Raw genomic sequence first — 26,022 nt, 5'->3', positions numbered from 1 at the left:
GAATATAAAGTGGCCGGAGTTCTCGATCGTCTCGCTCCCGAGTGACTTGTTTAGACTTTAGACGCAAAAATACTCGATATCTGTTACAGTTCTTGCAATTCACGAAGGCGAGTGGCTCATGCTTGTGTCGGTATAAGGTACACTGAATGTGTGCGTTTGCGAGCGCTTGCTCGCGACTGATTGGTCCGACATGCACGCACACTTACGCAATGCCCGTATATCGGACGTAACCACAAGTAAAGTCCACTCGCCTTCGTGAATTGCAAGAACTGTACCAAGTTTCGTTTGACACTGGCGTCAGTTGGCGTGGACCAAAACAAAACTTGTTCTTTCTTTTCGACCGAAACAAATGCACTCAAATTGGACTACCCAAAAAAGGAGTGTAATAATATTATCTATACTAATATTATAAATGTGAAAGTGTGTTTGTTTGTTGGTTTATTGGATTTTTGGTTTGTTCTTCAATCACGCCGCAACGGAGCAACGGATCGACTCATGAGAATTCCTTGTTTTACTGTGAAACCCCAACAAAAACAATGAATAGATATTACTTAATACTTCTAAGACACTATTCTGTTCTTCGCCATTTTTTAAATTCGCAAAGTGAGCACAATATACGTAGAGACGATCTTTCGTTACTGCCCGAAAGATAAAGTAAATCCAGTGCTCTTCCTAACAGCACCTACGTTATCCGAGGCTATGCATTAAATAAGTAAAAATCTTTGAATTTATCGACTATAGAACGAACAGAAGAGAAAATGTAATCGCCTTTATGTTCCGAACAAGACTAGATTTCTAATTTCCTAGTTCAGCCTTAAATCTAGGTTGAATAAGAAGCCATATGTCTTAGTACAATTGCAAGAATATCTTATTTTCTTCTAAGGCTTTAACGTTTCATTATTTTTCTTTGTCCTTCAATCACGTCGCAACGGAGCAACGGGTCGACGTGATTTTTTGCATGGGTATAGTTAAGACCTGGAAAGTGACATAGGCTACTTTTTATGCCGGAAAATCAAAGAGTTCCCACAGGATTTTTGAAACCTAAATCTACGCGTACGAAGTCGCGGCCATCAGCTAGTTGTTATAATATTATTCGTCCGCGTGGATTTAGGATTTTGAAAATCCCGTGGGAACTCTTTGAAAAAAGAAGCCTATGTTACTCTCCGTCCTTTCAACTATCTATATGCCAAAAATCAAGTTGATTGGTTGCTTAATTAGGGCGTGAAGAAAGGACAAACAAACAAACACACAATCGTATTTATGACTAGCTTATGCTCGCGACTTCGTCCGCGTGGACTACACAAATTTCAAACCCCTATTTCACCACCTTAGGGGTTGAATTTTCAAAAATCTTTTCTTACCGGATGCCTTTGTCATAATAGCTATCTGCACGCCAAATTTCAGCCCGATCCGCCCAGTAGTTTGAGCTGTGCGTTGATAGATCAGTCAGTCAGTCACCTTTTTCTTTTATATATTTAGATTTGACAGAAACAAGAGTTACCAAGAAAGTGATAGTTATTCAACAGATAGGACGTGTTTACTTAGTGGGTATATATCCTACAATGTTGTAGCCTGCACGGTTGGGTGAGCACACCTCATTTCAGATTCTCGTAGCACGGACTCACAGCCCTGCATGCATGCATGCATGCTCTGCTCAGTTGTAAACTTACTAGCATATTCCTAGCATTTGATCAATGCCTGTTTTATTATTCTAAGCCCATAAAATCAATAGTTTGAGTCTATGTAACCGTAAGCATAGAGTTACCATTAATTTATTAGCATGTTAGATAATTTCAAGAGCCTCGATAGCTCAACGGTTAAAGGAGCGGACTGAAATCCGAAAGATCGCCGGTTCGACCCCCACCTGTTGCACTATTGTCGTACCGACTCCTAGCACAAGCTTTACGCTTAGTTGCAGGGTAAAGGGGAATATTAGTCAGCATAATAAGCATGGCTAATATTCTTTAACAAAAACAATGCCTGCGATGTCGTCCACGTGAACGCTGAGGATATTATACCGAAGTCAGTAGTAACCAAGAAAAAGTTGACTACTAGACTGTGCGTTGTAACTAGGAAGAGCACTGCCATTTTTGTCTTGTTCTTTTTTGTTTACGTTGACTTCGCGATTCATTTTTATCTATACTAGAATAGGTTCAGCAATTATCTGGAACTCATTTGAAAATTCTCTCACCAGTACAAAGCTACATCATTCCTGAGTAATTTTTTTTTTTAAAGAATATTAGCCATGTTAAATGACTAATATTCCCCTTTACTCTCCAACTAAGCGTCAGGCTTGTGCTAGGAGTAGGTACGACAATAGTGCAACGGGCGGGGTTTGAACCGTCGACCTTTCGGTTTTCAGTCCACTCCTTTACCGGTTAAGCTATTGAGGCTCTAATATGCTTTTTAAGTATGCTTTAAGTATTTGAACTTCAAAAATAAGCTATCCGTCCGAAGCCGGGGGGGGGTCTATATATATAGACTAGCTTATGCTCGCAACTTCGTCCGCGTGGACTACAAAATTTCAAACCCCTATTTCACCCCCTTAGGAGTTGAATTTTCAAAAATCCTTTCTTAGCGGATGCATACGTCATAATAGCTATCAGCATGCCGAATTTCAGCCCGATCCGTCCAGTAGTTTGAGCTGTGCGTTGATAGATCAGTCAGTCAGTCAGTCAGTCAGTCAGTCAGTCAGTCACCCCTTCCTTTTATATATATAGATAGATAGATAGAAGATTGAGATGTCGAAACACAAACGAACTAAAACCAGTCTACGTATCTACAACTTGAGAGTCGTTCATTCGGACAAAGTCGATGGCCGCTCGGCGGAGTCGGCAGAGATGTGACATATTATTTCCATTTTACACTCCTCCACAGCATCCCGGGCTATTAGTTTCCCCGGCATATTGACGCGACACACTTTATCAACTCGTTGGAACGAGTAAGCGGAAACGTGGACGTTGGAGTAAATAAAATAAACTCCATCGAAAGAGGTAGGTATTGTAGAACAAATCGTTGCTAGGTGAACTGTTTTACACTGTGGTGGGAACAGTGTGTGTTGCCAGCACAGACCACCACCTATAGACAACTAATAGCTGGACACCCCTGATCGCCAAGCTTAGGCAGTTGCTTAGCATAAAAGTCGGCCCACGCCCGTTCGGTACCCTCATTCCGCACATTGTCTTGATTACGTGACTTTTGAGTCCTCAAATCACAACAAAGAACTATCCTATGAATAATCCATACTAATATTATAAATGCCAAAGTGTGTATGTCTGCCTGTCTGTCTGTCTGCTAGCCTTTCACGGCCCAACCGTTCAACCGATTTGGACGAAATTTAATACAGAGATAGCTTGCTATCCCGGGGAAGGACATAGACTGCTTTTTATCCCGGAATATAAAAGAGTTCCCATGGGATTTTTAAAAACCTAAATCCACGCAGACGAAGTCGCGGGCATCATCTAGAAGAATATATTTTTATTCAAGTACTAGCTTATGCTCGCGACTTCGTCAGCGTGGACTACAAAATTTCAAAACCCTATTTCACCCCCTTAGGAGTTGAATTATCAAAAATCCTTTCTTAGCGGATGCCTACGTCATAATAGCTATCTGCATGCCAAATTTCAGCCCGATCAATCCAGTAGTTTGAGCTGTGCGTTGATAGATCAGTCAGTCAGTCAGTCAGTCAGTCAGTCAGTCAGTCAGTCAGTCAGTCACTTTTCCTTTTATATATTTAGATTTCAGAAGATTCAAAGGACAAGATACCTGCTTCATTTACCAACAAAACATGAAAAGATGTAAAAAGTAACGTTTCGGCATACAACGCTGCATAAGTCCATTCATTAAAACCATAGAGATGCCTCCACGTTAAGAGGAGTCCGTTCGTAGTGCGCCCCAAACAAACGTAGTTCGACTCTTCATTTGTATACTAACCAAACAAACTCAATTAAATTTTGTATATACGTTCAAGGAACGACGGGCACCCTGGCGCAGTGGTGAGCACTGTGGTCTTATTAATGGGAGGTATTGGGTTCGCTTCCCGGCAGGGAAAATTTTGAATTTTTATATTTTCTCAGGTTTGATTTGGTGGGAGACTTCGGCCGTGGCTAGTTACCATCCTACCGTTAAGACAGTGCTGCCAAACGATTTAGCGTTCGGTGCCGTGTAGAAACCAAAGGGTTTATTGAAAACTGCCATACCCATTCCAGGTTAGCCCACTTCCATCTTAGACAGTATCATCACTTACCACCAGGTGAGATTGCAGTCAAGGGCTAAGTTGTATCTGAATTAAATAAAAGTTTTACGTGTATCCGAGCATGTATAGTCCGACGCTCTCGCTTTGACGGCTAGAGCGATCATGATGATGATGATGAATGGTAATATACAAATGCTAATGACACTACGTTTGTATGGAGCGTGTGACGGGGAGTCCCCGTTAACGCAACCTAACGGCCACAAAAAAGGCATTCAAAACGATCTCCATCTTAGTCGAGGAGCCACTTCAAACGCGTCAATGCACTCTCCAGTTATAGCTCCAAAACGAACTGCCTCCTGGCCTATACTGGCCACTACTTTACCATCCCGACCACATTAAATCTTAGGAATACATCATCCATTGCGCGTTTTATTAATAAGCTTATTTAGTAGGAACAAATAAAAGCAGTAATGTATGCTGAAGTGGTAGAGTTGTCGTGTGTAACGGAGCGTGAGTACAGTGACACTCGAGTGAAGTGGCGAGGTGAACTGTAAATGCAGACATGCATTATGCAGTGGGTGTCGATAGAATTACTATAGCTTGCATCATCATAAACTTAGTTTATCTTATACTTGGGGAGTTGGAGTCTAGTTGATACTGGACTTGGAACTTTGTTGATACCTACCCTTACATGAGGAATTCGAATATAGTGTTATATATTACATATCTGTGTACAAACTACAATGTTATGTTTTATCTGTGGTTGTCAATCTGTTCCGTACTGGAACAGGATATATTTTAAAGTCAATATAATTTGGAGGATTTTTTCTAGCAATTTATCTCATACTAGCTTATGCTCGCGACTTCGTCCGCGTGGACTACACAAATTTCAAACCCCTATTTCACCCCCTTAGGAGTTGAATTTTCAAAAATCCTTTCTTAGCGGACGCCTACGTCATAATAGCTATCTGCATGCCAAATTTCAGCCCGATCCGTCCAGTAGTTTGAGCTGTGCGTTGATAGATCAGTCAGTCAGTCAGTCAGTCAGTCAGTCAGTCAGTCAGTCAGTCAGTCAGTCATCTTTTCCTTTTATATATTTAGTAGATTTATTCTCGTAATTGTTCATTGGGTTGATTTGTCGAGCGCCCCCTAGCGCCGCGCCGATGCAACGCATACCAATGCGTTTTTCTGATTGGTGATTCGGCGCCATGATATCTCTCAGATCGACTGCAACAATCGATAAGCACGCGTTCCAGCGCAAAAAACAAATTAATTTCTGGAATCTGGACGCAATCGACGTGTTGTGATTGTGATTTAACTGAAACCAGTGACCACTTTATTTTCAAGACAATATATATGTGAAAAATAGGGTGCTATCGACACAGAAGACCTGGGCCCAGGGTGTTATGCTGCAGCTGGCGCAAAGGGTAAGTGCTCGGTATATCATTCCCTATTGAGCACAATCCAATGCCTAAAAAATTACATAAATTTGTCTGTGATAAATATAAGTAAAAGTTGAAACGTTTTTCAAAGTTTTGTCCATTATTTAAGTATTGAAATAAAGTTGAAAGAATAGAATAAAGTTGTATAGTTTAATTTACAACAATTAGAACGCATTCTTAAAACTTAAAAAAAGATTCCGACGAATTGAGAACCTCCTCCTTTTTTGAAGTCGGTTAAAAAGTATGAAACACTGTGTTAATAATATATGGAGATGAGGAGCTATTGAACATAATATCTAACTAATATACTATTGACTAGCTCACTCCCGCGACTTCGTCCGCATGGACTACACAAATTTCATCCTGTCTGTACTTTACGTAAATAATAATCATTGTACATTTCATTGTAGGTACATACATTATTATATGGCGAATCTAGGGTTGTCACTTTATGGTTCTAATAAACTTCCTGATTCCTGACTTCGTCACTTACCATCAGGTAGGTAAGGCGAATACAAGCTCTAATTTGTTGTCGTTAAAAATACAGTAATATGTTGATACCACTTTTTTTAGATTCAGTAAGAACATTTTGTAAATACTGAAGGTAAAGGCATATAATGCTTGATGAAATAATTAACTTTTTCCGCGTTATAGCATTTGTGTTATTTTGTTATTAGCCTACGGCAATAACAGTAAGCTTAGAATAAAATAGAATTCGAGAGTTGAAACACAATAACGTCAAAGTAAAATGGACTTAAAAAGCCTTGAATTGGAGTCAAAAATTCAATGCCACTGATTTTAATTTCGCAACATTTCCGCTTGGAGCGCTGGCTGTAGATGTGTAGACAAACTTGAGCTTTAAAACAAGGCAGTTAAGATCTAGTTTACTATAACGCGGAAGTGTTTCGATACTCGAATACTATCGACGTTGGAGAGACATAAAATCTCGTACTAAGCGTACAGAAGTAACAAATAAAGTGATACACATTCAGATTTGTTGTGTAGAAGATTAAAAGTTTCCAATGACTTTGTTTTCTTACAATTAAAGCATTGAACTGGACAGCCCTAGCCCTACGGCATGTAATAACGGCCGATATCAAACGGTCCGATATTGATGAGTTGAGCCCAACGCCAGCCTTCGCCGCGCAATGAATCACAGGCATTACCTGGCGTCCATCACCCTCACCCAAATCATCTGGAACATATGCCACTTCAACGTACATTACTGACTGAATATCACTAAAAAATCTCGAGTAGATACAAAGTCAGCAATGGATGGTGAATATAAATTGTAATTTGCAGGTAGGTAATTTTTGGGATACAGTATGTTGCCATAGTGCAAGCCCGAATGTTCTCGTGATATATGCAAGCTTTATACCATCTACAGACAGGCCAACTTTCAGTTCCAACTTAGGTTGGTAGCTGACGCATATTTTCATGTGTGTACTTAGTTTAAAGGCCCGATAATGTTGGAGTTCCAAAGGTGCTTGAATGGTGACCTTGTACAGGAAAGCGCGGTGTTGTGAGACTAAGCGCGTCGCTGGAAGCTATTGGGCACAAAGGGCAAAACATAATCTTCTTCTGAATTGAACACTGAAATGTTCATCTGGGGACGTCTATCAATTTAGACAACCTTCTCACTCAGAAAAATTGAAATATCTATGTGTGTTTTTCCAGATTTTCCTTAAATTAGTTTCAAAATCACACGGTTTCAAGAATTTTCATACAAATCTTTAAGCCCGTGTAACTTTAAAACTAGTTATTTTTACGTAAATCTGCCAAACCACAGACATATTATATTAGTTTCTAGGATTACAAAATTAGTACGTAACACATAATAGAACAAATAATATAAGGTCGACTAACGATTGAATGGTCAGTTTTAACCATTCAGCTATCGCCGCCTTTTTAAAACGATTTCACCTATTCTGTAAAGATATTTTGTACTTAGTAAAAACCCGGCTGAATTTGTTGTGGGCTCTTCTCAGACCTAGGCGCGTTTGAAACCCTCGTAGCTTTAGTTTTAAGAATTTAAATTTAAATTTAAATATTTTATAGTTTGCGTAGGTATTAATTATCACCACTAAATCCAACAACCGACAATCAAAAAGTGTAATTTATTGCCTATTCTGAATAAATTATTTGAATTTTGAAAACTCAATCACTCTACAACATAGACCTACATCGCGTCGGGCGAAGATGAAAACGTGTCGGAGGCCGACTTTGTCGGGCTGTCTGTAGCCGGTTTACACCATATACGTTGTTCGGCGCTGCAAGTTTAATACGTAATGAGACTGATTGACGCTCGCCGGTCTTTATTTATGGTCGTGACGTGATTTTGCAAACGTGAAAATCATTTCGGTGTACGCGCGTTCGGAGAGCCGTTGTTGCTTTATTGCGCGTTCAAAGGCTTTATCGGTTTTCGCGTTCATTAAATTTTATATCACCCTTTGTATAAAGTACACCTATAATGTTATCTCAAATATATGGGCTACTAGTTGATGCTCGTGGCTTTAGGTTTTAAAACACGTGAGATATTTTTTTCTTTTTTTATTCAGATACAAGTTAGCCCTTGACTGCAATCTCACCTGGTGGTAACTGACAATGCAGTCTAAGATGGACTTCCATCTTAGACTGCATTGTCACTTTCTTTGGTAAATTAAACCAGTTGACGATTCAAAAGCACTTGTAAAAGTTTACTTAAATAAAAATATATTCTATTGTATTCTATTCTAACATCAGACAAAATTTTGCTTATGCACTTGGTGTCATTTTGATGAAATTTTTGTAAAACCTTAAATGAAATCAACAATTAATTTCGGTGACATTTTATTGAATATTTAAATTGTAAAACATCGGCACTGCGGCGCCGCCAGTTCAATTTGTACCAAATACACTAACAGACAAATTGAAATGAAACTTTATTTGTCAATGAAAAATATAATGTACACTACCTAGGTATATTTCACTTTTTTTTGGGTAAACGCTTGTTTGTAATATTAATACGAAAAAATATGAAAAAACCACGTCGGTACCTAAATATTTTCATTTAGAATGGGATATGTAGTACCTACTAGTTATTGACTGTATAAAAAATTAGTATTTCTACTAGCTGACCCGCCCCGGCTTCGCTCGGGTAGAATTTAGAAATTCGAGATGGGGGTTGAATTTCCGAAAATCCTGGAACACATATTTATTCATTTGTGACCAAAAACCCAAATACCAATTTTCGTGCAAATAACTTGAAAAATGATCGACTTTCATACAAACTTTCATCCCCTATTATTTAACCAACTTAGGGGTGAAATTCCGAAAAACCCTTTCTTAACATTCCTATTGGAGATATTTACATAAATCTCTGTTAACGACGGTCCCGTAAAACGAAATTTGCGATACACATAAACATATTCAATACGTCATATTTGAATCACTGACTGTAGTTGATTGAATTTTACACACAGAGTTAGTAACAAATAAACACATGGATATGGTATCGTAAACCATAATGCATTATTATACTTTATGATTAAAAAACTGCGGTAAATAAGTTTTTACAAACGAGTTAGTGAAGTCAGAGCCGTAGGCGAGGGCTTACTCTCCCAACTATTTACCAAAATAACACCTGTGTAACTTACGCACAATCTTCTTAGTTCACAATAAAAAAATGAATCTGGAATAATTCATTTGGATGTTTCAAGATAGTTTTTCAGTTTTATTTGAATTCACAGATATACCTACACTTACAGATATGCAACTAGCGTGGCCCCCTCAGTCCCTCTCGCTCAAGCAGAAGACTTACTTGTAAAATGTTATTAAGTCTATTTTACGTTCGCTTCGGCTATTTTAGCCTAGCATACTGCAACCCACCATTGCACAATACCTAACTTCAAAAACAAAAAACAACAAAACAAATCTTGTTTCTTTTTCAAACAAATTTCTTAAAAATACTTGAGTCAACATAACTTCACTTCACGGTGTTTGTAAAGATCTCACATACAAATACATCTTGACAAACAAAATAAGTGGCCACCGTGATAAGGATAAAAAATAATCATTTTGTTACGTTCTAATAAGAGCTTAAATGAATTTAGCTATCTTGCTTTAACAATAAGTCACAATAGGGATTCTTCTTCTACAGGTATTTACTCTGTGTTTGAATCCTACTTTGACAGGGTTTTGAGAACCGCATGTATAGTTGATTTACTATCAGAAATCCTGACTATCTCGCGTAACCTAATCTTAATTATACGTAACATTTCATGAATGTACGAAAATAATATGGTCACGGCAATTTATATCTCCTTGTTATAGTCTGTGACGGGTCGAGATAGCAATCGGGGCGGGAACGCCCCGCACACCCACAAACCCTCTAGCGCTAAAACGGTGCGGGCGAGCGCGGGTGATGTGCAGGTGTGCGGGGCGTCCCCCCGCCTCATATCCCGATCGCTATCTCGTCCTATCACAGACTATAACAAGGATATAAACTGCCGCAACCATATTTTCGTACATTCACGAAATGTTACGTAGGTATAATTATTAAGATTAGGTTACGCGAGATCAGTCTGAGGATTTCTGATAGTAAATCAATCGGCGTGATTGAGTCGACTCGATCAGCGACTAACATCGGTGTTAATTTAACTTGTACCTTATCAAACGACTCGTTTAGCCCTAGGGCTACGTGTTAGACATACCTGGAAACCTTAATTTAGATATTAGACATTATAAACAACGATTATAATGCTGACTGTATTCTAGGATATACCCGGAATAATATAATCTATATTCTATACTTAATAAATAAAATTGAAGTGTATTTCTGTAATTTCGAAATAACTATAGTATAGATGCGAAAGGTGTCTGTCTATCTGTCTGTTAGCTTTTCATCGCCCATCGTTATGGGTATCATTTACTTGGTACAGAGATGGCTTGCGTCCTAGAGACGGGCATTAGGCCCGGTATCCACCTAAGCGGAGCGGATAGGAGATGTGTACAATAAACCAATCCAATAAAAAATTACGTGATAATTTTTTCACGTCATCTATTTTGAATCTGATTGGTCAATAGAACGCATCTCCTCTCCTCTCAGCTTAGGTGGATACCGGGCCTTAGACTCCTTTTTATCCTGGAAAATAAAAGAGTTGCCAACTTGAAGACAAACTGAAATAGATACTTCATCATACTACAATAACCAAAAATTGACAATAAAATTCACACAGCGATATTTTATTAATCAAACCTCAACACTATCGCATCTGGAACAAGTGTGTAATCTTGCTTTACAGCACACGTAGTCGTCACATAATATGAGTTTTACCGCACTCGACACAAAGGCCAAATTGCGATAAATTGTGTGACACGATTTGTGGCCAACGCTACATTGAAATCTCCAATAGCATCGGTCGTGTCCTAAACCGAGAATCGACGATAAAATAATTCATTTTGCGCTGCTGTTCAATTTCATAGTGTCTGCCAATGATATAAAAAAATTAATAGATGTTACATCCTCTTCTTCTTCTTCTTCTTTGGGGCTATGCAGGTCCTTGATATCCCTGAATCACTGCGACATTTTGCGCTGCTGTTCAATTTCATAGTGGCTGCCAATGATATAAAAAAATGAATAGATGTTACATCCTTTTCTTCGTCTTCTTCTTTGGGGCTATGCAGGTCCTTGGAATCCCAGATTCACTGCGACCGTCTCCGATCTATTGTGTTTGCCTCCACTTCACACTTCCTTGTCAAATCCTGTGGCCGCCAAATACAGCAGCACCTTCTTGACTGGAATTGAAGTAACATCCTCAGATATCCCCGAAATTAATACTCATTCTATCTATAAAATCTACAAGTGGTTGGGAATCGACTTGAGATAACGCAATACGTCCATAAATACCACAGATGAATTAATAAAAGCGTGCTAAAATTTACGGTATTTTACACCAAGCGATAAATAAAAAGTACGATTGTAGTACGGAACCCTAAGTGCGCGAGTCTGACTCGCACTTGGCCGGTTTTTTAACACAAAAAATATTTTTCCGCGGAAATTACTTTGTTTTTTATGTTAAAAAATTGAAAAATATTTTGTCGTTTATGCATTGTGACATCCTTATTCACCTTCCGTACGTGCGACGTTTATAATGTTAAAAATAAATAAAAACCATGATTTTTAAAATATATTCTCTTTAATAATGAATTCCAGCCCCATAAACTACCGCTACACAAAATATCACATTATTTTATTACAGTCTAAGTCTAAGACCCTATAACCCGACCGAAATATCTGCAAACCTGGCTTAGTGACGTTATTTTATTTTATTTTATTTTATATAATGCAAATTATATTTATATTTTATTTTCTTTTTATATATTTTATATTAATATGCAACGCGCTCCCGTTCGCACCGGTAATGGATAGACGAAACGGGCGAGTTGCGGGGAAGCGCGAGGGGAAGCGCGTTCCAGCGAGGTTCGTAGTTATTTCCGCTAGGTAGTAAGTCATTATCTATTGCTTTCAGTATCATTGGCGTCCGCAAACTCTAGTTGATATTGGCACGATGCGATTTTTATTGAATGCTTCATGCTGTCCGGCATTGTCGGTGCCGGCGCAAATATTGTGCGTGGAACGATCTATCGCAGGCATTTATAAAAATGCTTCGAATATTGTACGAGCTTCCTAAGTTATGGATGCTATTTTAAACGCTTTATTTTGTTGCATTTTGATATGAAATGTTCTAAATAACTTTGATGGAGTTAATGTGCGATTTAAACAATTAAATATTACAGTACGCGGCAGAAGGTAATGTACACCGACCTTTAGAAGGAGATAGCAGATTTGTAGAGCACTGTCGTTGAGTCCGACAAAACGTCATACAGGTATGAGTGACAGAGACAACGCTCTACAAAGCCAAAATGTCATTCTAAAGGCCGATGTACATTACTTTCGGCCGCCTACTAACAGCGAAGGAAGACATCGTGAGGAAAACTGCATGCCTGAGAGTTCTCCATAATGTTCTCAAAGGTGTGTGAAGTCAATCTGAAGCAATGATAGCCCAAGGTTCTGGGTCACGGGTCCGAAGTTTGCCCTGGATTTTTTTTAAATTAAATGTTCGTGACGTCTTTTCAGAGTTATAAGTGTTTTAAGCAATTAATTAATATTACTTGCTTTAACGGTCATAGAAAAATATAGCGAGTAAACTTGCACGTCTGAGAGTTCTCTGTAGTTTTTTTATTACTCTCGAAAGGTTGTGAATTCTGCCAGTGTCGCATTTATCCAGCGTGTCGGACTATGACCTACACCCGTGTCATTCTGCGAGGAGACCTGTTTTGAGTAATGAGCGCGTCATGAGTTGATCATGGTGATGATAATAATTAGTATAATATCAAATTAATTAAATAAAAGAAATATTGCATTATTTACAATACTTTACACTGAAATATTACGACCCAAGGACCCACATCAACGCAAAATTAGTACAGTTTTAATTATTTCGTATAAAGGTTCTGTCAGTTTTAGACAGTTGGCTTTGAAAAGGCTATTTTACCATCTCATCAGCCATGGGACGAGACTGCAAACAGAATCCTAATACAAGAGTAACAATTTGTGCTGAAAACCATATTTTAGCTCGCGTACATACAGAGCGAGCTGCGACTTTTAATCAAAATCCACCGTTTGAAACTGGAATCAACTGGCCAAAACTAGTTTCGAATAATATTTATCCACTATCAGCAAAACAAAAGTTTGTAGAGAGAACTTTGCAATCCGAGGCAACCCTTGTTATGGCTATTTTGCTTTACAAAACTGTGCCTTATTTCGTTGCTATTACAATGTAGCTTTTAGGGTTGTGTCTATTTTTTGTTCTGTATGGACGTGTGAAATGTTTGGGCAATTATGGTTTTAGGGAGTTTGAATCGTATTTTTTGGGGCTTAGGGTCGGGATTTGGGTTTGATTTGCGTGAATTTCTGCCGTCACAGTGGTGTCGGAAGGGTTTACAGAGTTCGCTCTTCAGGCAGGCTTTATGTTGCTTTTTTGTGTGTTTCTGTTTTTATTCGATGGCGACGATGAGATGAAGTTTGTTTGTCTTCACTGCGGATTTGTATACAGATACCTAGTGGCAATATGTCGCTTTGTTGCTGGTTTAATTTATAGTGTTTACATACACTTGACCAGCGCGGTGGCCTAAAACCTCTCTAGATTATGGGGAAAATTTTGGGGAAATACCCCGTTGAAACTCTTTGACTTTTCAGGATAAATAATTTTAGCCTATGCCCGCCCCCGGCATATAAGCTATTTCTGAGCCGAATTCCGTCAAAATTGGTTCCATGGATGGGTCATGAAAAGCTAGCAGACAAACAGACAGCCAATTCTGTCGCATTTGTAATACTTAGGTTTAAAAGTATGGATAAAAGTAGAAATTGACTTACTGACAACTCAAACCGCTGTATTATGGTAAGGATTTATTATTATTAATAGGTAGGTAGGTATTTATATGCTTTTCAGAAATATTTTCTTTTTGAAGGGGCATTTAGAGTACCTAAACAAAGTGTTCGAAAACCAAACAGCTATTTTTCTTTTTTAAACATACTCACTCAACTATGAAGATATTGAACCACAAACTATTCATCAAATATTTGAAGATGCTTTTACCATTATAATATTACTGAATGCCTGAACTAAGTATTACTAAAATATCAAAGGGAAATTGCTTTAAATCGATTTACAGTTGAACACTCCGCTGGGCACCTGAAAATCTACGAAATTCATAGGATTATATTCCTTATGGATAAAGAAAAAGATGTGAAATTCCTGTGCTATGATTTGGCCTAATTCGGTTGGTCATTATAATTCGTGGTGTACACGCATTAGCTATTTACTAGCCGGGGCCAGATAGGTAGGCTTCAGTGCACATCTATTGATGGTGGTTTCTATACCTAAGCAGGTACTGTACCTTTCATAGACAGTGGTTTATTTCAAGATGATATTTTAAGCCTTTAAGGATCAATCTGTAAAATATAAAAGCTGAATAACTTTCACCTTTGGTAGTATCAGCTTTTAGTGTACATAATTTTTTTTAATAATATATACCCGACTTTGTGGTAATATCACAAAAAAAAATTAAACTGTGTTCATGAACAAATATTGCTATTTTCGACTTTCAAAGTAAGATTACTATACCAAATGCGGTATCATATAAAAGGGTACACTTTACCTGTACATTCTGAAACAGATTTTTTTTAGACAATAATTTTTGATTTATAGTGCAAAATGTCGATAAAATACGATTGTAGTACGGAACCTTCAGTGCGCGAGTCTGACTCGCATTTGGCCGGTTTTTTCGGTATCAAACCAACGTGATATTTCATATGCGAAACAACATTTTAACGCCAACATAACTAAATCGGACGCAATTAACGACAAATCTGTAATATTCGAGTCGTGAATGCACAAACTTGCAGATTTACCCACTTATTTTCTGGAACATATTCATCTATCATTATATTATATATAAATATATGTATTATATATGTACCTGTGTATATCTTTATCTATATATTATTATTTAGGCATTCCTGTGCCTATTAATATACATATTACTTATATTATAATTATTATCTTTATGTTCCCTAACAACTTACGTACACCTTAAACCCAGCTTCACTAGCCTTTAAATCATCTTCAACCTAGTTGTCTGGTAGAGATCGCTTCACAGCGATAAGGCCGCTAATTGTATATTCTTCTTTTACATGTTTCTTTTTGGTGTACAATAAAGAATATTAAACTAAACTAAAAAAAACATATAGGTAGATATATGCTTTACCACAGTAGTACAAAGACTTTAATCTCGTGGTAAATGACGACTACGACGACCCTTCAATCAATAGGACCACAGTCTATGAAAATTTCAACTCTCTAACTAGGTATTACGGTTCACGAGATACGTACAGCCCGCTGACAGACAGACGGACGGACAGCGGAGGCTTGGTAACAGGGTCCTGTTAGAAACCCTAAAAACTGAACGAACCTAAACACTTCTCATTCTTAGAGGAGACCCGTTCTCAGTAGTGAGCTAGCGATGGGTTGTTTGATCATGATGATGTTTCGCAACATGTCCGGAAACGTAAAATACAAGGCTCGCGTCGAATCGAGACCCCACAATCAGATAAGATTTTACGTCTCACCAACGTTGATAGTATTTGAGAATCGAAACACAATAACATCAAAGTAAAATAGATCGTAAGATCCTTGAATTGAAGTCAAAAATTCAATACCACTGATTTTAATTTAGCAAAGTTTCCGCTTGGAGCGCTGGCTGTAGATATGTAAATAAACTTGAGCTTTAAAACAAGGCAGGCTAAGATCCATTTTACTATAACGCTAAAGTGTATCGACTCTCAAATACTATCAACGTTGGTGCGAAATAAAAGCTCATACTAACCGTACTGTTCCCGTGTTAATCGTTAATGACGTTACATTGTTCTATGTTAATGAATCTCTCTTCACTGCGAGAGGAGCCCGCACAATACGCCTTGTAGAGCTATCTCCTCTCTTGTTATGGGACAAACCTGCCTATTTGTACTTACTACATTATTTAGTACAGACTAAGGGTTTATGGGTATGTAGTGATAGCTTAATGGTTCTGGGTAACGACTCCTGGGTTCGATCCTGGAGATAAACATCTAACTTTTTAGAGTTATGTGTGTTTTAAGCAATCAATTAATAATCTATTAATATAACTTGCTTTAACGGTCAAAGAAAACGTCGCGAGGAAACCTGCACATCTGAGGGTTCTAAATAATAGGCTATTTTACCATTTTTTGAAAAGTGACTTATTTTGATCCCTAAAGTGATAATAAATAAACTACCAAAAAATTCACAAAAATTTTAATTGACTTTTTTATGAAAAAAAATTAAATTAAATTTCACATTTCTAATTTCGCCGCAAAAAAGGCTATCCGCCATCTTTTTACGAAGGTACATGAGCTGTGATGACGTCACATGGATTGATAAACATTACAACAATCTAAATATATAAAAGGAAAAGGTGACTGACTGACTGACTGAATGACTGACTGACTGACTGACTGACTGATCTATCAACGCACAGCTTAAACTACTGGACGGATCGGGCTGAAATTTGGCATGCAGATAGCTATTATGACGTAGGCATCCGCTAAGAAAGGATTTTTGAAATTTCAACCCCTAAGGGGGTGAAATAGGGGTTTGAAATTTGTGTAGTCCACGCGGACGAAGTCGCGAGCATAACCTAGTTCACTATATAGTTTTAAAAACTGAAATTAACATTTTTCGATTGCTTATTGCTAATATTATCTTGTCTATACATTTTTAGATTTTTTCTTGCCTGTTGTAAAACACCGTACCTATTCTCTAAAGTGTGTGGAGTCTTTTTTGAAAATCTGTGAGGGGATGGAATTCCCGAAAATCCCAAAACATGTAAATACATTTCTAAATATATATTAAAAACAACGAACTTTTCACTCCTTGTTTAGCTCCTTTTGGGGTAGAGTATTTTCAAAAATCCTAAAAAATTCTTCATTTTAACTGCAAGCCTAAATACCAGTTTTCATGGATGACAAGTTATTAACTTGAAGAATGACGGACTTTCATACAAACATTCGTAGTATTTCCAAAAATAATCCTTCCTTAGTATGATAGGAATCTATTGTCCAAATTTCAAGTTTCTAATCCAGCGGTTTAGGTTTTGCGTTGATAGATCAGTCAGTTAGTCTAGATAAAGAGGTAGTCTATATATATAAAAGGAAAAGGTGACTGACTGACTGACTGACTGAATGACTGACTGACTGACTGACTGATCTATCAACGCACAGCTCAAACTACTGGACAGATCGGGCTAAAATTTGGCATGCAGATAGCTATTATGACGTAGGCATCCGCTAAGAAAGGATTTTGTAAAATTCAATACCTAAAGCGGTAAAACAGGGGTTTGAAATTTGTGTAGTGCACGCGGACGAAGTCGCGGGCATAAGCTAGTAACAGATAAAATTAATACTAGCGAGATAATCTGGATGAGAAACGTCCATAATATACAAAGGCATATTAATGTACCCCAAAAGGTAATGCAGGCTGCATCGGACGCATGCGTGCTGCACGCCGCCGCTGAGTAGCCGACGACCTGTCTTGGCGAGGCTGCGATCAAATTTGGATCTTACGATGTAACCGACTGGATCCCTTTGACTGTGGCTTCGGGATGTATCTATAGGGGTAGGTTTAGTACTTCGCCGGTCGTCAAAGCCTGCACGCGTGTTGCCAGTCGCTAGGCAATTTTCCCGAACGAAAGTTTTCAAACTTTTCGTAAAACATTGTTGAAAATTGTGCGTTGTTTTTGTTAAGTTAAACTGTGGTGGAGTTTTTGGGATGTGTGTTTTCGTACGGTATGTTTTTGTAGCTATTTCCGGGTATGTTTTCATCAAATTGTTATGTTTTGATTGTTTCTTATTTAAGTATTATTGTTGCTAGACTTGTTACTGGTAAATTTTAGATGAGTTATTGATTTTTAAGTGGTGTTGGTAATAACTTATTTAATTTTAAAACATATTTTAAACGTAATAATATATTATAATTATCTAATTCTAAAATTGAATCCTGTGTTAGTTTTTTGTAAAGACACTTTTTGTAACAACTCTTTAATTTACAGTATGAGAAAAAATGTTACGATATTTGTAAATCTGCAAGTATAAAATAATAATTAAAGATCATTAATTTTATTAAGTAATAAGAATATAATTAGATTCATAATATTATCGATTTAAAAATATTTAAAAGTCAAACAAAATAAAATATTATGTTTTCTAATTTTCAGGAATAAACAAATTAGTGTGACTAATGCAATTATTACCTAATAACCTAACATAATTTCTGTACGTAATTTATGATTTTTCGTTTATTTTTATTGTCTAATTATTATTTAAAATATATATATTTTTTTCGTTTTATTAGATTTTTTAAATGATAACAAATATTATTAAAACCAATGATATGAAAGCCAACCTATAGTTCTTTTAAAATACAAAAAATACTAGGTAAGAAGAAAATTAATATTTTTGCTTCAATATTATATTCTGTTATGAAGAAAAAATTAGCGGCGAGTCATCCAATTAGCTATTCATAATAATTTTATTAACTTTAAGAACGAGTTAAAATGACAAAATATACAATATATTTTTTAAACTTTTCAATAGAGTTAATAAACGCTAATTGAGGTTTTATTATGAACTAGCTGATGCCCGCGACTTCGGCCGCGTGGAATTAGGTTTTTAAAAATCCCGTGGGCTCTCTTTGATTATCCAGGATAAAAAGTAGCCTATGTCACTCTTCTATGGTATTTATACGACTGTACTTAAAGAATATTATAAAATTAATTTTTTTACCAAGCAATGTTTTTCGGGGCTATTTTTTTTAAATCAATTTTATGTAGGTGTGGGGGATTTGTCACAAAGTAAACATGTCACCCTTGTAGGATCTAAACCATATACAAAAATATCTTCCCTCTACTACTCCTGGCTAGTTATAAAAGCCTAGGTTTATCGGATGATTGCACTGTTGTCTACCTAGTTAACCGTCGGTAACTGGATGTGTGACCTTTAGCGAACTGAATTGCTTCTCATTTATGCCTCAAAGAACACATAACGCCGTCGGTTGCGTTAATTGCTGCTGATAATTTTAAAAAGAAAGTTAACCTAATAAATAAATAAAAATTAAAAAAAAGAAATAACCACGCCAGAATGTGATTCTTATATTATAAGTAACACGTTCTGACGCGGTCACGTCTGGTCGTATAATTTTTTTGTTATAACCAAACACCACGGAAAATCATATTTATCGTTCGCCTGGAAAGGTAAATAAAGGTACAGCTGCTGTACAGCTGCTGCAACCGTTCTACGGCTACGGTGCTAGTCGTAGAACAACCATAGCCGTAGAACAGCTACAACCGTAGCTGTGCTACGGCCACAACTGTAACCGTGTATCATCATCACGATAAACCCATTGCCTGCTAACTACAGGGCGCGGGTTTCCTCTCAGAGTTAGAAGGGTTTGGGTCATAGTCTACCACGCTGGCCAAGTGAGGATTGGCAGATTTCACACACCTTCAGGAACATAACTCTTAGGCATGCAGGTTTCCTCACGATGTTTTCCTTCACCTTTAAAGCAAATGATATTAAATTATTTAGAACGCATATAATACCGAAAAGTGCATGCCCGGGATCGAATCCCCAACCCTGGATTAGAAGGTGGACGACCTAACCAAAATAGGTTTAGGTAAGTGATTTTGTTAAGTAGTGATAGTAAAAAGAATACCCGGCTGAGTTTGTTGTGGGCTCTTCTCAGACCTGGGCGCGTTTGGAAACCTCGTAGCTCAAATTTTAAGTCCGCGTAATAATTATCACCACTATATCTTAATTCAAATCCAACAACCGAGCATCAAAAAGTGTAATTTATTACCTATTTTGAATAAATTATTTGACTTTGACTTTGATATAAAGTGGGTGGTGGGAAGTGGCTGAATAAGGAAAGATGAGGGCTGCATTAGGGAAGGCCTAAGACCAGAAGTTAAGTGACGACGTTGATTACGAAAATAGTGCCAAAAAGCTATCGTTGTAGAAGATGCTACAAAAATGGTCTCATTAATTTTGTAAAGCATAATAATTAACCTGCCCTACTCGTATAAATTAACAAGCAAATCCCAAGCTTTTCAAAGCACGTCAAACATTTATTATTCGCACTAATATAATACTTGTTTTTAATGAAAGCGCTCAGTAACCCTTTCACTAGAAATGCTTCATTTAGCGCAAATTTCACATACCTATACTATCTGGATAGAATTAATAATAACTACTATTTAACAATTGTGTTGTTGCTCACCACCGCGCTGTGCCGAAAGATAAAACTAACTTGAATTTGTTACTATAATTTCTCATTAAGTATTTGTATATCTAATTTCTTTTGAAAATATTATTCTTGAAAATAAACCTTGATAATAACAGAATAGAGTCTCAATTCAAAGGATATCCAAGAATACTTGTTTTTACTGAAAGCGCTCAATAACCCTTTCACTAGCACTGCTGCATTTCACACAAATTTCACATATAATAACTCGATATAAATAATAATAACTTGTAACTGAAAATAAGTCTTGATAATAACAGAATAGAGTCTCAATTCAAAGGACATTCAAGACGTAAATGAGGGGAGTTTGAATACACGTCAGGGGCACGGATGCTACAAATAGCAACAATGGCACAATGGCCGCAGATGGCGTCTTACTCGAGATTGATTGAAATACGGAACCGATTAATATTTAGTATTATGATGATCATAATAGTTCAATGCGGGAATCTATACGGGTTATTGGAGATTATGGAATAGACGACATTGCTTTTGCTTTGAATACTGAAAGCAAAATAGAAATTGCAAACTGAATAAGTACCTACTGAAGATTTATTAGCTATCGGGAAGATTCTAGATGTCTTCTCGTCTGAAATTCCTTAATGCTTGAAGATCAAAGGCTTTGAACAGTGCGTATTGCCAGTGATGACATATGAATCCGAGACATGGTCGCTAACTATGGGTATCATAACAAAGCTCAGAGTCACTCACCGGGCGATGAAGAGAGCCATGCTTGGAGTTTCTCTACGTAATCAAATACGAAATATACAGATCTATAGGAGAACCAGCATAGCTCAACGGGTTGCGAAGCTGAAATGGCAATTGGCAGGGCACACAGTTCGAAAAACCGATTGGGCTCCTGAAGTAATAGAATGGTGACCTCATACCGGAAAGCGCAGCGTTGGAAGACCGTCCCACTCGGTGGACAGACAGACAAACGAGTCGCAAGGAGCTGCTGTAGATTCAGGGGGTCTGAGACCGTGGCGTGTGGAAGTCTTGTGTCGTGTGGCTTACAACAGACCTATGCCCAGCTGTGGACGTCTATCGATTGATAATAGTGACGATGAATGATGATGATGAATAGAAAGTAATATGAATAAAAAGTAGCCATCGAAGAACTGAAAAGTTTAAAGTTCAATCAAATGCAACGAGTACAAAAGAAATATTGATTTAACTACGGAGAAATGAAATACTGATTCAATAAGGCGCTTACAGAGAAGCTAATAGAGGGAAAATAACTAACGAAGATAGAACCTCTTGAGATACAACACGAATAACGTTTATTTCAAGTATGATCAAGTACAACATTGCAAGTAATTACTTAGTTATAACTTGCTTTAACGATGATGGAAAACATTGAGAAGGACACTTCATTTTTCCATAATGTTCTCAAAGATATGTGAAGTCTACCAATCCCCACTTGACTAGCGAGGTGAACCACGATCTCAGCCTTTTTAATTCTGAGAAGAGATCCGTACTCAGTAGTAGGCCGACGATGGAATGAAATGAACATATGAATAACTAGATGATGCCTGCGACTTCGTTCACGTGGATTTAGGTGTTTAAAATCCCGTGGGAACTTATCGATTTTCCGGAATAAAAAGTAGCCTATGTCCTTTCCTCGAGATGCGAGCTATGTATATCTCCACCAAATTTTCTTTTAAAATCGGTTGAACGGATGGGCCGTGAAAAGCTAGCAGACAGACAGACAGACAAACTTTTGCATTTATAATATTAGTATGGATTGAGATAATAAGGACTTTATAAGGAACTAGCTTATGCCCGTGACTTCGTCCGCGTGGACCACACAAATGTTAAACCCCCATTTTACACCCCTAGGTTTTATCTTTAACTATGAGATTTTAACATGAGCTTAATAAAATATGTCATACTGCTAATTGCAAAAATATTAACTACAAAACTTCTTTATAGACACTTCAAAACTGACAGAGTTTCATACACATTTCAAACCCCTATTTTACCCCTTCAGGGGTTGAATTTTGAAAAATCCTTTCTTAGCGGACGCCTACGTCATGATAGCTATCTGCATGCCAAATTTCAGCCCGATCCGTCCAGTAGTTTGAGCTGTGCGTTGATAGATCAGTCAGTCAGTCAGTCAGTCAGTCAGTCACCTTTTCCTTTTATATATATAGACTTTACACGTTGATCCCATAAAATATTTGAATCCACTAAAGGGTTATTTCACGTAAAAGTGATAGAGATTCAGGACTGGTAATGATTAATTGTCATTGTAAGCACCAAGCAATGACTTCACGATAGAATTCCAAGTCTAAATTCCTCAACCTTTATAATACACCGTTAACTTTGAGTATAGTTGCCATTGATATTGCCATAATATTACTAACAAAGTTAGTAACGTTTGGAAAAGCATCGTTGCTCCAAAGAGACCATCAATCGATATACATTGTAGGTACATAAGGTTACCGAAGCCCCAAAGGATGAGTTCACATATTCAATACACCATACAAACTTGCAAACTACTCGTAGATCCCTTACTGCAAACTTACGGGTCCGTCCCAGCGGGCCTGCTCAGTGTATTGTGGGGCAAACTATTCAGTCCACGTGAGACACGTTTTGCTAAGTTTTTTTTTTCAATTTGACACGTAAAGTGAACCTTTTAAAGTCAAATGCTTTTGAACTGTTCTTTTAAGATAGATGTGGATGAAAAATAAACTGAAAGAAATCCCCTTTTATCCACTATATTATATTTTTACTAAATGATGCTCACGACTTCGTTTGCGTGGGTTTAGGTTTTACAAAAATTCCGTGGGAACTGTTTAACTTTCCGGGATAAAAATCATATGTCCTTCTCCGGAATGTAAGCTAACTATGTTCCAAATTTCATCAAAATCAGTTAAACTGTTGGGCCGTGAAAAGCTAACCGACAGACACACAGACAGACAGACACTTTCACATTTATAATATTAGTATGGATTATGAATAGATGACGCCCGTGTTTTCTTCCGTGTGGTTTTTTAAATATAAAAATAGCGAGCAAACGAGCAGGTGGGTCACCTGATGTTAAGTGGTTATCGCCGCCCATGCACATTTGCACTACCAGAGGAACCGCCTATGCGTTGCCGGCCTTTCAATTTGTTGGCCCACCCCTTGAATAATCCCTTGAATGAATTTTTAACTAACGAGAAATCAAAAAAAGGCTGTGGTAGCCCAGTGGTTAGGACGTCCGCCTTCCAATCGGAGGTCGGAGGTTCGATCCCGGGCAGGCACCTCTAACTTTTCGGAGTTATGTGCTTTTTTAAGTAATTAAAATATCACTTGCTTTAACGGTGAAGGAAAACATCGTGAGGAAACCTGTATGCCTGAGAGTTCTCCATAATGTTCTCAAAGGTATGTGAAGTCTGCCAATCTACACTTGGCCAGCGTGGTAGACTGTGGCCAAAACCCTTCTCACTCTGAGAGGAGACACGTGCTCTGTAGTGAGCCGGCGCGGCGGGTTGATCATGATGAGAAATCCAAGCCTGTGAAATATTAAACACTACTTAAAAGAAAAGAGCTTATTTAAAAATTCCTTTGCGCTATAAAAAAAATATAATGCGCATCTAACCATTTTATTAATCAAGAAAAGAATAACATTTATAAAACAAAGCTTAACCATATTAAGATAATTCTACAACCTTCTGTTTTCCAATACCATTAACTGATTAACAATTAGTATAATTTTAAATATTAGTTTAGCTATCTAAACTGGGGATCCCGCCCGCCTCAATACAAAGGAAATTGTGAACGCAAAGAGGAGCGGAATTAAATTGAATATATTAAAGTATGAAGAGCACTCCCCCGGTTCTGTAATTAAGCCACAAAATTAGGTATTGTTATGAAAAAGTAACAAAATAAAAACTTTCTAACCGATGCTGACTGAGAGGCTTGTGGTGTAATGCAAAAGATGAACGCGATTATGATTTTTACCTTTACTTTGATTTCAATACCTAAAATGTTTTTTTTTTTTTTTAATAAAAGTAGCGGACATAAAGTGGACACCTGAGATGTTAACTGATTACCGTCGACTTTACTAAGAGTTGTTAAGATTAAAATTGGTCTGTGATTATTTAAGTCTTACAGCCGTACTCAGAGTTGCTAATCGTTACTCAAGATTGAGTTAAAACGAGACAGATTTATGTGAGAGATAGCTCTGTCTCGTTTTAACTAAACTTAAGTAACGATTAAGTGACTCTGAGTACGGCTGTTATATTAATTACTTCATTACATTTTAAAAAGTAATTAAGTCTACACATTCATTAGAATTAGAGCTTAGTATGGTCGCTAATAATAATCTGGATCTTTATAGATTTATCCCATAGGTCATCGCATCACAGTTTTTTTTTTAATTTGATCAACTTATTTTGTTAAACATTGTACTCTTCAATATTGCTCCATTATCAATTCAAGATATGGAAGAATTAAGAGTAGCCATTACCAAATTAGGAAACTCCAAAAAATTAACTGTGTAGTATTAAATAAAAAATAATAATAAGCTTGTTGCGTGCGTATTTTATTTTATAATATTTTACTGTACATGGTAGGTAAATAAATCATTGTCCGTGACTTCACTTGTTTAGGCTGCTACTGAAAACCAGCGCAGCAGCATGATACTGAGTGGGAGACCTATTTGGTCACACGTGAGTCTATATTTATAGTATTTCTTTCTTTGTTGTTTTTATAACGAACATCTCTCATCACTTATACCACAGGTTAAACAAAATTTACACTAAAGCACGAGAAAATCTCTTATATTTCCGCAGCGCGATGAATATTCAGCTTAATTCGAGGTTTATATAGGAGAGAATATCGCGAGGAGAAGTATTTTTGTTACAGTTCTGATTTATAGTTGCTGCTACTCGTACTGGCTCACTCGTTTGTTTGAGCGAATTTGAATAAAACATTGCGCTGCAGAAGGATCGTCTTCAAATTATTTATTCACATAATTAAGTATATATAGGTTGTGTTTACTTAAATGTCCTCTTTAAGACTAGCTTAAGCTCGCAACTTCGTCCGCGTGGACTACAAAAATTTCAAACCCCTGTTTTACCCCCTTAGGGGTTGAACTTTTAAAAAAATCCTTTCTTAGCGAATGTCTACGTCATTATAACTACCGGCATGCTAAATTTCAGCCCGATCTGTCCAGTAGTTTGAGCTGTGCGTTGATAGAACAATCAGTCAGACAGTCAGTTAGTCAGTCAGTCACCTTTTCCTTTAATACATTTAGATATAATTATTACACTACAGAAATGTTCTATTTTTTTTCATAGAAAAGAATTCTAGCCCCGTGGAAAGTATTAAATTAAATAAACCTTAACATCAATAGAAATTAACTCGACCTTAAAGGTAAGAGAAAAACGCATCCACGTTTGTCCAAAAACGCTTCGTAGACTTGAGTTAGGTGAAGGTAACAAGTTGACAGTCTTAGTCGAGGCATAAGTGAAGTGGACTG

General features: G+C 37.2%; 1 protein-coding gene and 1 long non-coding RNA gene across 4 annotated transcripts in view; one reads left to right on the top strand and one right to left on the bottom strand.

Moving 5' to 3' along the window:
- LOC138402373 (uncharacterized) overlaps positions 1-7,648 on the bottom strand; it is a 404,494-nt gene extending 396,846 nt beyond the window's left edge. Inside the window, exon 1 of the long non-coding RNA XR_011236776.1 lies at positions 7,596-7,648. This is a non-coding gene — a long non-coding RNA (uncharacterized lncRNA). The remainder of the gene's footprint in view (positions 1-7,595) is intronic.
- A 10,204-nt stretch (positions 7,649-17,852) lies between these two features.
- The window catches only part of LOC117982347 (lachesin-like), a 90,560-nt gene continuing 82,390 nt past the window's right edge, over positions 17,853-26,022 (top strand). For 2 of the 3 annotated variants that reach the window (XM_069498640.1, XM_034968702.2), the window contains exon 1: positions 17,854-18,040. The gene's annotated coding sequence lies outside the window, so the exon portion shown is untranslated. Of the gene's footprint in view, positions 18,065-26,022 lie in introns of all 3 variants that reach the window. The other variant, XM_069498639.1, reaches the window with a different exon arrangement.

The sequence above is a fragment of the Maniola hyperantus genome, chromosome 5 (assembly GCF_902806685.2).
Source record: "Maniola hyperantus chromosome 5, iAphHyp1.2, whole genome shotgun sequence".
NCBI lineage: Eukaryota > Metazoa > Arthropoda > Insecta > Lepidoptera > Nymphalidae > Maniola > Maniola hyperantus.
This window is presented reverse-complemented; position numbering and strand designations above follow the sequence as displayed.